Genomic DNA, 12719 nt, shown 5'->3' with positions numbered 1-12719 from the left:
GTTCACTCACACTCCTGCAGCCACCTACCAATGTGTTGGGAGAGGAGCCCACTGCTGATGTAAGTTGATATTGCTGCATCATTGTGTAATGATTCTAAACATGTTCATTGTGTGTGTCTTTTAAAACCCAAGGCAATTTTCCACAGTTCCTAATCATTCCTAATTCACTAACAGGAGGTCGGTCTAGACGATGAGGACACACTTTCCGCCTTCTCAGCGATTTGGTAAATGCAAGTTGTGTTAACTAATACTCCTATCCCACTCACTCCTGGCACTCACTACATCAATGCATTCCTTTAGGCAAATCCTGCTGGACCACGGCCTGATCCGCCGGAGCCTGGCCCCTCTCGCTCTTCGGGAACTGGGGATGGGGACGTGAGTTCTCATTAAATACCCTCACATTGTGAGTATAGTTGGCATCTGACCACCACACTGAACAAAGTTATGAATGGTTTTCTTGTCTTTTTTTCCAGACTGACAATGAAGATGTGCGTACGCTTTATAAGCGCTACTTGCGTGCGAAAATTCATAACCTCCACTTGAGCTCAGCGAAGCTTGATGTGGAGGTTAAATTGCTTAAACAGCAGCTGAATGTAAGTCTAACCCTGTAAAGCAAAGCTTTGGCTAAAGTATTTGTGAGCTTTGCCATGAATTGTAACTAAACTGAAATTCTTATTTCTTGTGCACCTTCATTTACAGGATAACCAATAAAGGGAACAAAAATAAAGGCTTTATTGTACAACATGGATCTCTTACATTATTCTTCAGCATGTTCCTCTATTCAGAATCAGAATTATTTGTATTGCCAAGTACACTCTCATATACAGGACATTGACTTGGTGATTTCAGAGCATGGGACAGACAGAATATTGATAAATAGAATAAAAATAAGGGTCATAGTCAAACATACAAATAATCAAAACAGTATTACAGTATGAGCATACTGTGCAAGAGAAAGTGTTAACAAAATAGCAATAAATGATGTGCACTTGCTATGATGTGTTGAATAAATAAGGATGCAAACTAAAGTGCAAACTGCAGTGCATTGTGTGCGGGGGTCCCGAGTCAGTGTGGTGCAGGGGGCTTGTTTGTGAGCCCCACTGCCGTGGGGAAGAAACTGGTCAGGTGGCGCCAGGTTTTGGTTTTAATGGACCGGACCCTTTTGCTGGATGGGAAGAGGTGGTGGCCAGGATGGGAAGGGTCAGCAATGATCCTGCCTGCTCTCTTGCTGGTCCTGGAGTGAAACGGGTCAGGGTGGCACGGCAGGTCGCAGCCGATGGCCTTCTCGGCTGACCAAATGATCTGCTGCAGTCTGCCTTGGTCCTTGGCAGTGGAGGCAGCAAACCAGACGGTCATTGATTGATGATTTGGGATGGACTCGATGATGGCTGAGGATGGACTATTAATGGGTAACTTAAAAGCAAAGAGGGTGGCAAACCATATACCCATTAACCATATAAATGAAACATGCAAACATAAAGAGAAAAACATGAAATGAGTCCAACATTACCCAAAGTCATCTGGACACCTATCTGAAATGATGATGGGCAATTATGTCCCTTGCAGCCGGTCCGGACCGCTCATCAGGCTGGACAGGTTCCAGATCGTCCTCAGGATAGGCCACGATCACTGGGACCCTCTCCCTCCTGAGTGTGGCCACATTGTGGAGCACTGCACAGGCCACCGTTATCGCACAGGCCCTGTCCGGTGCCACCCGCAGACAATTAAATCTGGCCTTTAGTAGGCCAAAGGTCATTTCTATTCGTGCCCTCGTTCTAGCGAGAGCACCGTTGAACCTCACTTCAGGGCCTGGGGCTGGCTCGGGATAGGGGGTCATGAACCAGGGCCTGCAGGCGTAACCCCTGTCTCCAATTTGGAGCCCATCATAGTTACCTAGTATAGCATATGAACAATGTTGGATCACCTCTACATAAAATAATCAATTTATGAATGACATGAGATTTGCTATACCTTGCTCGAAGCTGTGGCACAGTGTAGACTCTCTGAATATCCGGGAGTCGTGGACAGAGCCCGGCCACTTGGCCTCAACATTGGTAATGAGGCAGGTGGAGTCACAGATCATCTAAGATGAATTGCAGTCAAGTCATGGGTATTGTACAGTACATGGGTAGCCTACAGCAGGCAATTGCAAGGTCCATGTCTATTGTCAAAGACGAATGATGATTTATAGAAAATTATGTCATAAGTACCTGCACATTAAGGCTGTGAAAGCCCTTTCTATTGACAAAATCGGCCTCGTTTGGCCCAGAGGGCCTTTTCAGACGGATATGGGTGCAATCCACTGCCCCAATGACATTAGGAAACTCTGCATAATGATAAGCTCCGTAATGAATAGTGATAGGAATGCATTTTCATGAAATGGTAAAATATTTGAATTACTCAATTACCTGCAATTGCAGAAAATCCCTCTTTGATCTCATCGACTGGGACATGGCCAGGGAACATGATGAATTTATTCATCAGTTGGTTTAGCGCCAGGTACACTTTCCTTACAGCAACGCATGCTGCGGCTTTGCCAATGTTTTCGGCATCGCCTACACTGTATAAAAATGTACCTGACGCAAAAAACCTAAACGCTATGCAGAGAGTCTGAAGCACAGTAAGGGCTCTGCTGCGGCGTGTGACATTTGCAATGTACGGCCCAAGAAGGTCTTGCAAATAAATTAGTCCTTGTCGGCTGAAACGATATCGCTCAAACAAGAACTCATCAGTGTAAAATAAAGGATCTTGGCGATCACGCAGAACTCTATTCACATGAAAAGCTAATCGAACTAGAATAGCTCCTTGGTCAACTGGGTCTCTCAAAAAGGGAGCTGCCATGTTTTTTCCGGGGGTGTGGCAAGCTTATCCAGCTACACTTAAGTTAGCCTGCCCTGGAGCAGGTTAGTGCTAATCGATATGTAACTATGGTGATTTAGCAAAAGTTGCTTCCACGAACCAAAAAGAGGGGCGTTTTTTATTTTAGCCTGAAAATTAGCTAGCTAAACCGCTTAGCGAGCTACGACGAATACCCCCCAGGGGTACGTTCGTCGTAGGATTGAAGCTAACTTAATCAATTGGCCTTTTAGCCCGTTAAGATTAGCGAGCTGATTGAGAACAGCAAATATCGGTTCGTTAACGGCTGACCCGCATCCTAATCATGTGGTTAATTTAAAGCAGGCTAAAGTTATCATGGCATTTGCGCGTGCACGTCCTACTTCAAAAGGCAGGAAAGGTCGATCACCAAAACCATGATTTTCTAACGGTATAATGGTTCTAAACTCAAAGAAAAGGGCTCTTTTTTTCTCCGCTGGCGAGTAGGAGATGAACATGAACGCTTATGAAGAATACAAGACCATAATCATGGCAAAATTCAACACCACCTCAAACCACAAACCAAAAAGAGGGGCGTTTTTTATCTTAGCCTGAAAATTAGCTCGCTAAACCGTTTAGCGAGCTACGACGAATACCCCCCTGGTGTATATATAATAATAATAATAATAATAATAATAATAAAACTTTATTTATATAGCACCTTTCATGCAAAAGAATGCAGCTCAAAGTGCTTTACAGCAAATACATAATATGCACAAAGAAATTACATGCACATAAAAATAGACATCAAAGAAACATAACTCAGATATAGTGCAAAAAAAAATAAAATTATAATTATAATTGACAAATGCTGCGTCCCCGATTTTCTTACGGCTTTTGCTGGGAACCTCCCAATAAACCAGCATTCGATGATCGCAGTGTTCTTGAGGGCAAGTATTTGACTAGGGAGTTTGTAATGTAACTTGGTCCTAGCCCATTAAGGGCTTTGTATATTAGGAGAAGGACCTTAAAGTCAATTCTAAAAGTTACTGGAAGCCAGTGCAGAGCAGCTAAAACTGGACTAATGTGCTCTCTCCTCTTGGTTCTGGTTAATAGCCGAGCTGCAGAGTTTTGAATGAGCTGAAGTCTCTCAGTTGTTTTTTTTTGGGAGGCCAGTAAGGATTGCATTACAATAATCAAGACGGCTTGAAATAAAGGCATGAATCAGTTTTTCAGCATCTTTTTGATTTATAAATGGCAGGACTTTAGCTATGTTTTTAAGGTGGAAAAATTATGTTTTCGTCACCTTGTTAATGTGAGACTTGAAGCTTAAATCTGAATCTAAAATAACACCAAGACTTGTAACCTCCGATTTAATCAAGGGAGTTAATTTCCCCAAATTATTAAACAGCATTTCTCTTTTTGTTTTAGGGCCGACTAGTAGGATCTCAGTTTTGTCCTCGTTTAACTTTAAGAAATTATTGCTCATCCACTTATTTATCGCCAAAAGACAGGTAGTAATGGAGTTTATTGCTGCAGCATCATTTGGCTCAGCAGAGATGTACAGTTGCGTGTCATCAGCATAACTATGGAAACATACATTGTGTTCTCTAATGATGTCCCCAAGTGGCAGCATGTACAGTGAGAATAATAATGGACCAAGGCAGCTCCCTTGTGCAACCCCAAAGCAGATGTCATGTTTCTTAGACACATGATCTCCAAGCTTGACATAAAACTTTCTCCCTTTGATGTATGTTCTGAACCAATTTAATACAGAGTCAGAAAGCCCAACTAACTTTTCAAGACAATGAATTAGGATGTCATGATCAATAGTATCAAATGCTGCACTTAGGTCTATATGTTCATTGTTCTGTCTTGTTCAGTTAGTCAAGTCTGGTCAGGTATGTGCTTGTATGTGGACCCTTATGTTTACTGCTGATTTTTGTCCTCTACATCATTTAGAGGCTTAGCAGGTATTTTTAATAGAGCTTTTCTACTGCTGCATATTGTCCTCTACCCCATTTAGAGGCTGAGCAGTTGATCTTCATAGAGACTTTTGCTCTTTGTCCTCTGTTCATTTGAGAGGCTTAGCAGTTCTCCTGTTTTTTTTTTTAACCCTATTAAAGCTTTATATTTGAACCCTCACTCTGTCTCTGAGCTTTTCAGGCCAAACCGAGGCTCGGTCCGTCACAATTATGTCTTGTCCTGTCTTACTTACACCCCATGTCCTTCATATCAAAGTCTTCTAAAACAAAATGCTTTTCAGTTTGTTTTGTCTTTTTCCACAGGTCTACAGACATTAAGACATTTAACACAATGCCACAATGAATGACCTCAGCATACAGAGATGTCCCACCTAATGACTGGCACCTATCTTCCTGCCATTACATTGTAAAACACACAGTAAAAATATATCAATAAACAATTTGATGTTACCTAAATTCCATATATTAGCACAGGTGTGAACATGCATCAGAGAAAGGTAGTTAAAAAAAATAAAAATCTGCAGAAGGATCAGAATCATACAGAGTGGCAAGCAGTCTGTGAGAGTCAGATTACAGAGTTACTGAGATAAAGAGAACATGAAGTATCACAACGTTTACAGGTGGGTTGGTATAACGTGACTGAAAGCACTTCTGCAAGAATTTGATTAAGCCCTTTCTTCCAGCACACTATGTTCTCACAACCCCCCCTTCTTAATATTTCACATGATATGTTTTGCACGAGAACATTTGCCATTTGCATTATTTCTTATACACTAGATTACAAAAAATATATAATACTGCGAGAAGTAAACCAAATGTTTTGACATAAATTACTCGCCAAGCATCATATTCAAAATACATTTAAAAAAAAGAAAATAACAAAAGGCATATGTGTCTCCTACGAGTATGAAAGGTTTTGAAATGATTTGTTCATTGATTTAAAAAGGGGGATCGATAGTGGTCTAAGTCAAGGGTTTCTTACCTTTTTTACAATTGTATATTTATGCTCTTAAAAGAAAACTATGTTTGGTTAATTTTCATTATTGTTGTTGAATTATACAGTAAAGAAAATACAACAAAAAAGGGGGAAATTGAATTTTGTTTGCTTTTTTCCCTTTTGCTGCAGTGTTTAACAGTTTAAACTTCTTAGTGCTAAGGAATTTCAGTTTTACTCCTAGACAAAAACAAAAACATTTGAGCGCATTTCCAGTCTATATAATGTGAACTTCCAATCATCTTTTATCGTGTTTTCATCATGTCATAGTGAAAAATGGCTGCTGTTATTTGTTATTTTTTCTCGTTTTGGCAATATGTAAGGGTTCTACAAAGACTACCCTCAGCAAAACTGAGTTCAAGGTTTTCGCGATGACAAACAGCACTCGGCAAGTCTCACTAACTGCTGTGTAATCCCATCCAGTAGGCCTCAGACGATGCACTGTGCTCTATTGCCACTAGATGGTGCCATTGGGTATCACAGCTCTCCCTAACGCCAGTCAGTGTTGACTTTCAAGCGTCGCTCAGTCGGCTTGTTTGAATCGATGCGGTAGCTTCCCCTCTGGAAAAGTGTCATTCTATTCGTTTAATTTGCTCTTTTTTACCCACTGTTCAATTTACAGCCTTGTTGTTTGTCCTTTCTTATTTTTGTTTGTGTGTTTGTTTTGATGGTGTTTTGTTTTCTCTCGTGCAACTATGATATACTCTGGTTTCACCAAGGACAAAGCCTAGATTAGTAGACTCTTAGCAGGTCATGCCAATTTTAAGAAACATATGCATAGTTAGACTCGATAAAGAAAATGGAATAGGATCGTAATGAACATGAGCACTACTGTCACTGTCAGAAAGAAAACTTGCCAGAGAAGGAGAACACTGACATTACTCTCATACTCTATCTTGTCCAGGTTAGGTTATTGAGTGCGATTTTTTTGCTGAGCAGTTAAGATTTCAGTTCAGTAAGTTTTTCTTAAAATGTTCTGAAGTGACTGCTGAAATTGTACACCTATTGTTAAAAAGGGCTGTCTCACCAGTTGCATCCAGCTGTGCACCCCACTGTGCGGGCCACATGGGACCTGGGGTCCAGGCAGAGGTCAGCCTATCAGTTGATCCCAGAATCCTGTGGGGCTCGTGCACAGTGGAATTTCACTGACCAGATGGTTAACCCCATGCTGGGTTTCCAAAGCAGGTCTGAACATGCCCTCTCATCCTCCCCTCTGGCCTATATAAGCTTGGGCCACCACTGGCCAGTTGTGGGTCAAGAGAAGCTGGAGAGGAGCATCATCATCAAGGAGTGCTTTGGACAATATCAAGATCAGAGACATTCACTTTCATCATTGCCGTGCGTCGATAAGATTAAACCACGGATTCTATCAGTCGGATCATTGTTCATTTCACGGTTCATGGTCTTCAATCATTCACGGTCATTCAAGGATTCAAGTGTGGATATGAGTCCTTTACACGGATAATCATATTCACAGTTCATTATCATTCAATTCAAGGCTTGAGTGTGTGTTTTCAATAAACATCAGTTCTTACATCATCATTGGGACTTGACATCCGTTCTTGTTCTAACCGGACAGACCTGTGGCGATTGTCACCTAATTCAATGAATCAGTCATACAGTCCTTTTGGGTTTCATTCTATTCAAATATCACCCTATTTTATACCTATTTTGCTTGAAGAGAAGGAGAACAACAACAGAAACATAATTTTACAGTGACACTAAACATCAATCTGCATAGTGGGAGTTTGTAATGAAACACAAGAACACCGAAATGCTTACAGGGAAAAAGGTGGACCACTACATTAAGTTGATATTGTTGGATGAACCTTGCGATCTCATGGGACTGTTGTACATATAAATCTGCCAGTTATACTTGTCAAACTTTTTAATGGTTCAAAAAGGTTGTACTGTGTACAAGGTATACTGTTACCTTCAGTTGTGTGTCTATTGTATTCTTTGATATCTAAATGTCATTATGTACTGGAAAGGTAAAATATATTATGCCAATTGTTGATTTATTTTTTCTCTTTCCTGGAATTAACAGCAATAAATACAAAATTCAATTGCTTTGACCTTGTCTTGGAGTTAGATTTCTAGTCTTGATGCAATGACTTAAATCCAATCAAACTTACGCATCAGTGCACCACACATGCAGCATGTACCCTTGTTTATCTCTTAGCTCTTGTTTGTCAACTCATACAACAACTTACAAACCTTGTGGGGGCCCGGAGCAAAGCCCTAGCATGGCTTCCAGACACAAACTTAGTTATTTAACTACAGTAAGAAATGTATTTCAAGATATACGAATATATATATATACAGTGCCCTCCACAATTATTGGCACCCTTTAGTAAAGATGAGCAAAATGAGATGCGAATAAATGTCTTTATTATTTATCCTCTTGGTCTTTCACTCAAAATATTCACAAAAATCTTACCTTTTCATTGAAGTAAAATTATTGAAAGAAAAAAAAATGTCTCTTGCAATACTTTTTGCTGCATCTGACTGATTCTATTGGAGTGTGAGTTCTATTGCTGGACTGTACTTGCTGGTCAAATGAACCCATTATTGTCTCTAGTGTCTCTAGTGCTGAGGCTATATGAGGCAATATGTGTTAAAACATCATTCGTTTTTTCCCTTAAAGCACAAAAAAGAGACAATGGCACTATATTTCCAGTAGATTTATTTGACATGTGACATGGTATAACAAGTCAATAACCACATATGGATTGTTTAAATATCTTTGGCTGCAAGAAGTGCTCGTGTTACAACTGCCTCTCCCAGGTTCATACAGTTAGGTAGAATAACATTCTTAAAGCACCCAGTATAAGACTATTTTCAAATGAGAAGAAAAATTCAAATTTATAGTAAGGACTTTAGGTTACAGGTAGCTAGTCAGACACAGGATCTCTTTCAGACATTCTGAGACATCTTTCTATGTAGACTTCTTTACCACTCTAGCCTCAAGCTTAAGGGGAGCTGTAGCGGCCATAGAAGAGGATGCTTTGTGTGGGGTTGTGTCGGATGAAGAAGAGGAAGGGGTGGTCCGCCATGAACATTTTTGGTATCAGAGCAGAGCGAGTCTTAATGACGGCAGATGTAGATCCGCCTGCCACAGTGCCCTTCTCGTTCACTTCCACAAAGGACTTGTGCACGACCTTGGTCAGAACCAAGTCGTCGCAGGACATGCCGGAGAAGTCACACTGGGGGCTAAAGGCATCCACCATGCCCATGCTGACCAGGATCTTCTTGAGATCATAGGTCTCTTCCAGCTTGAACCTGGGGAGACCCACCTTGACCTCCACGGTGTGCATCATGTCAGGCCTGGTCCACTCCACAAGTTTGTCATACGTGAGCATCTGCTCCAGCTTAGGGAGTGGCAAAGAGAGAGGTTATATATCAGAGCAAGGACTGGGTATCTGAATGTCTGAATCTCTAATGATCCAGGTTGGACCCTCTGTTACATAGCTAGCACAGCTGACTAAAGGACTATATGCTTACTTTTTCAAGTTTGAACATTCAAATATTAGTTTTGTAGTTGACAAAAACACTTACGTACATAAACTATAACCTCTAATAGGTTAGGTTAGGCTGATAATAGGTTAGAGATATTTCATCTAATTTTCATTCAGTTCTATGTTAGATACTTTGCACCAACCCATCTAGCATTACTGTGCACGTCACTGTTTTACCTTCTCCAGTCCAGTGGTGTTGTCCTCCATGTTGTTTGGGAGCATAACGAGCATGCTCATGTCTTTGCCCACATAGGGGAGTTCCAGAATCTGGCAGTCGGCATCGGGGACGTAGGTCAAGGGGAACGTAGCCGTCTAATGCATCATTTGCACAGGCTTACTTTCACAAACAGACACAATGACTTAATACACACAAGCACATGGGAGGGGAGTTCATTATCAACTGTTTTTGACAACCATTACCTTGTTGATCTTAAATTGTACTTCAGTGGTGTGGTCACTGTTGAACTGCTTCTCCCAGTTGCCTTTGAAGTAGATGGCGTTTACCAGCACAAGTCTTGTTTCATCATCCACATCCTCTTCAGCCAACAGGTCCTTGATTTTCTCTACAATATAGATGGATCAATACGAAAACGAATAAGAACAGCTGTTTCATTTTTACGGCAGTGACAGAAAGGTACAAAAAGAGGTGTTTTGTATGTAAGGTTATGCTGTTTGGGTTTCAGCACTGATTGATGATTACCTTGTGTCTTTTTCTCCACCCATTTGTTGATTTTTACTCGGGCCGCCTCTGCATTTGAGATGAAGTCAACAGCCTCCAACTCGGCAAGGTAGAGTGTCTTAGTGTCATCAATGAATTTCTGAAGAATGGGAGGAAAAAAAACAAGGAATGATGGCTTGATCAAAGTCAGGTCAGAACTTTAGAGGCCATCTTTTTCTGGCACTAACACACCCAGATTCCTGCTTCCTTTACTGGCATGGAAAAGTGTCGATCAATGTTACATTTCATGCCACATGCCAGTGACTGTGCTGTCTGTGTGAAGCAGATGGTCTTACCTCAACAAACTTGTAGGTCTTCTCTCCATAGAGGCGATTGGCCAGACTCAGTGCATATGGGGCTCTGTCTTTGTTGAGTTCAGCGAAGAGCTTGTTGAAGCCAACATGGACATCACCCTCAACTTTGTTAAGGTTCAGGGTCTTTAGAGAAAATGAAAAAAGGATTATTGATAAGTGTTCAGTTATATTGTGCCGATAAAACTAAAGGTCGTATGGATCTTTCTATCGTCTTTTCCTACACTTTTCCTTGAAAACGTCATGAGATCAAGGAAAGATGTGAAGTACAATTCATAAGGACTTTGGCAGAGAATCCGACTGCACATATACTAGGCTACTAATTATGCGAAGGTGGATGTTATTGGCTTGGGTCACGTTGATCGGTTGTTGATCGATTGTTTGTTGCTGTCGCAAGGAATTGGGGCGATACTATCTATTTTCCATTCATAAAGGATGCTCCAGTGTACCCTATACTAAAGAAGATAAGGAAAGGAAGCATTTAAGCTTCTTTACGCATTCATGTCTGCCAGCATCATTTTGCTCAGTTAAAAGCAAAACACACTATCCGAACGAATTGTCTCCGTTTAATAAAATATTTTTTAAAACGTGGCTTCTGTATACGGGTAATCGTCATTGACTATAAGTATAGGCCAGGTAACATTAACCTACAAAAAAGGTAAAAGTATTATTAATAAGTGTTCTGTTACTATATTCTGTGCTCACTTATCATCTACATCATCAGTGGCGGTTCTACACGGAGGCCTGGGGTGGCCCGTGCCCCCGTAGACATGTCCCTGGCCACCCCTGTGGCCACCCCGTGCTGACTAAATACAAAATTATGAATTTATTATGATTTTACACCCGAGCGCCAAAAGCGGAACTATTGTGACGCAACGTTCTATACACGGGTAAATTAAAGCGGCGCACCCAAACACTGTAGTCTGCCAGGTGTGGTGCTTTATTATTATTATATTATTACTATATATTATTATATATGACTACCTAGCTACTATTGGTTAAAAAAAATCTTACAATTTGGATGTGCCCCTCTGGTTAAACACTGGCCCCTCTTTGGCCCCCCTAGTAAAAATGGTCCAGAACCGCCACTGTACATCATGCACTGAATGCAGTTGCCCTGAGTGAAGCTATCCATGGCTTCACTGAACTGTGTGCATTGTGAACTCACCTCAAGAATTTGAGCTGCAGTATTTCCCTTGGCTCCGAGACAGACCATGGCCAACGCAGAAGAGATGCTGAGTGGTGAGTAGAACACATTGCCGGTGTTCTTGGCCTCCGTGATCTCCGTGATTTTCTTGAAAAGTTCAAGAGAGAAGTTTGCGTATGCTGCTGCCAGTGACTCCATTGTCTGACCTATAGGGAATGGGATAAAGGAGTCATAGGAGTCAAAACTGTATTTCATCTCACCGTGTCATTCTAATGGCCATACACCAAAAAAGTTGTGAGCACCACACATAACCAAGGCTAAATTGTAGCAATCATAGATAATTCCCCATTGAAAAGCTCTTTAACACTTAAGAAAGTCAGTAGAACTTACCGTTAAAATGTATTTTGCTTCTGGTATCAAGTGATTTTTTACCACCAACGCAGAGATGTGAATGTCATTCTCACCTCACTTCCCAAATTTATATTCCACTGCATGCTCAGCCTATCCCCTATTCCATGGAACAGGTTGGCTAATGCAACTCAGACATTTCCTGAGAACTACTAGATGTACAGAGTCTGCCCCAGGGGCGTAACTTTAGGGGGTGCAGCAGGTGCGGCGCACCTGGGCCCCAGGGTCTTGGGGACCCGTAGCCTGGGCCCACATATTTATGTCAATCTAAATAGTCTGAATAGCCGAAAAGTCGTATTGCCAAAAATACAGATGTACACCCATATTCAGCGAAATAATTACACTGGCAAAAATAGCTGCAGATAGGTTAGTGACCTACCATGCCAGTTTCAAGTGTTATAGGCTGAATATGTGCACGGGGGGAAGGGGAGTGGCGGCGACGGTTACAAACATGAAAAAATAAGGGGGTACGTAGCTGGAGATTGAATGCCTGAAGGGGTACGGGACTGTAAAATGTTTGGGAACCACTGCCTTACGCCACTGACTAGAGCCCGTCATAATAGCCTGCACCTGGGCCCGTCGTAACTACGTTACGCCACTGGTCTGCCCTCTGGATTTGCCAAGGGCAATACCACAGTTTTACTTAATATAGCTTTGGTGTGTAACCTTACATTTTCACAGCCTTATCACATTGCATTATTCTTTATGTCTTTATGAGAACAGACCTGCAGTTAAGCACCTTTTTGAACATTACCAGGTCAACTGCAATCAGAACTAGTCTTGGCCTAACCACCTAATCAGCTCAAAACTGACAGACAACGGTG

The 12719-nt window shown here is 41.4% G+C and overlaps 1 long non-coding RNA gene and 1 pseudogene across 1 annotated transcript; one reads left to right on the top strand and one right to left on the bottom strand.

Moving 5' to 3' along the window:
- Nucleotides 1–225: 225 nt before the first annotated feature.
- LOC116223776 lies at nt 226–1054 on the top strand. Its single transcript, XR_004165264.2, has 3 exons — nt 226–375; nt 474–593; nt 700–1054. It is a non-coding gene; the product is annotated as an uncharacterized LOC116223776 (long non-coding RNA).
- A 7711-nt stretch (nt 1055–8765) lies between these two features.
- Nucleotides 8766–11685, bottom strand: LOC105913213 (annotated as a pseudogene).
- Between the last annotated feature and the right edge of the window lie 1034 nt (nt 11686–12719).

Source organism: Clupea harengus, chromosome 15, assembly GCF_900700415.2.
Source record: "Clupea harengus chromosome 15, Ch_v2.0.2, whole genome shotgun sequence".
Classification (NCBI taxonomy): domain Eukaryota; kingdom Metazoa; phylum Chordata; class Actinopteri; order Clupeiformes; family Clupeidae; genus Clupea; species Clupea harengus.
This window is presented reverse-complemented; position numbering and strand designations above follow the sequence as displayed.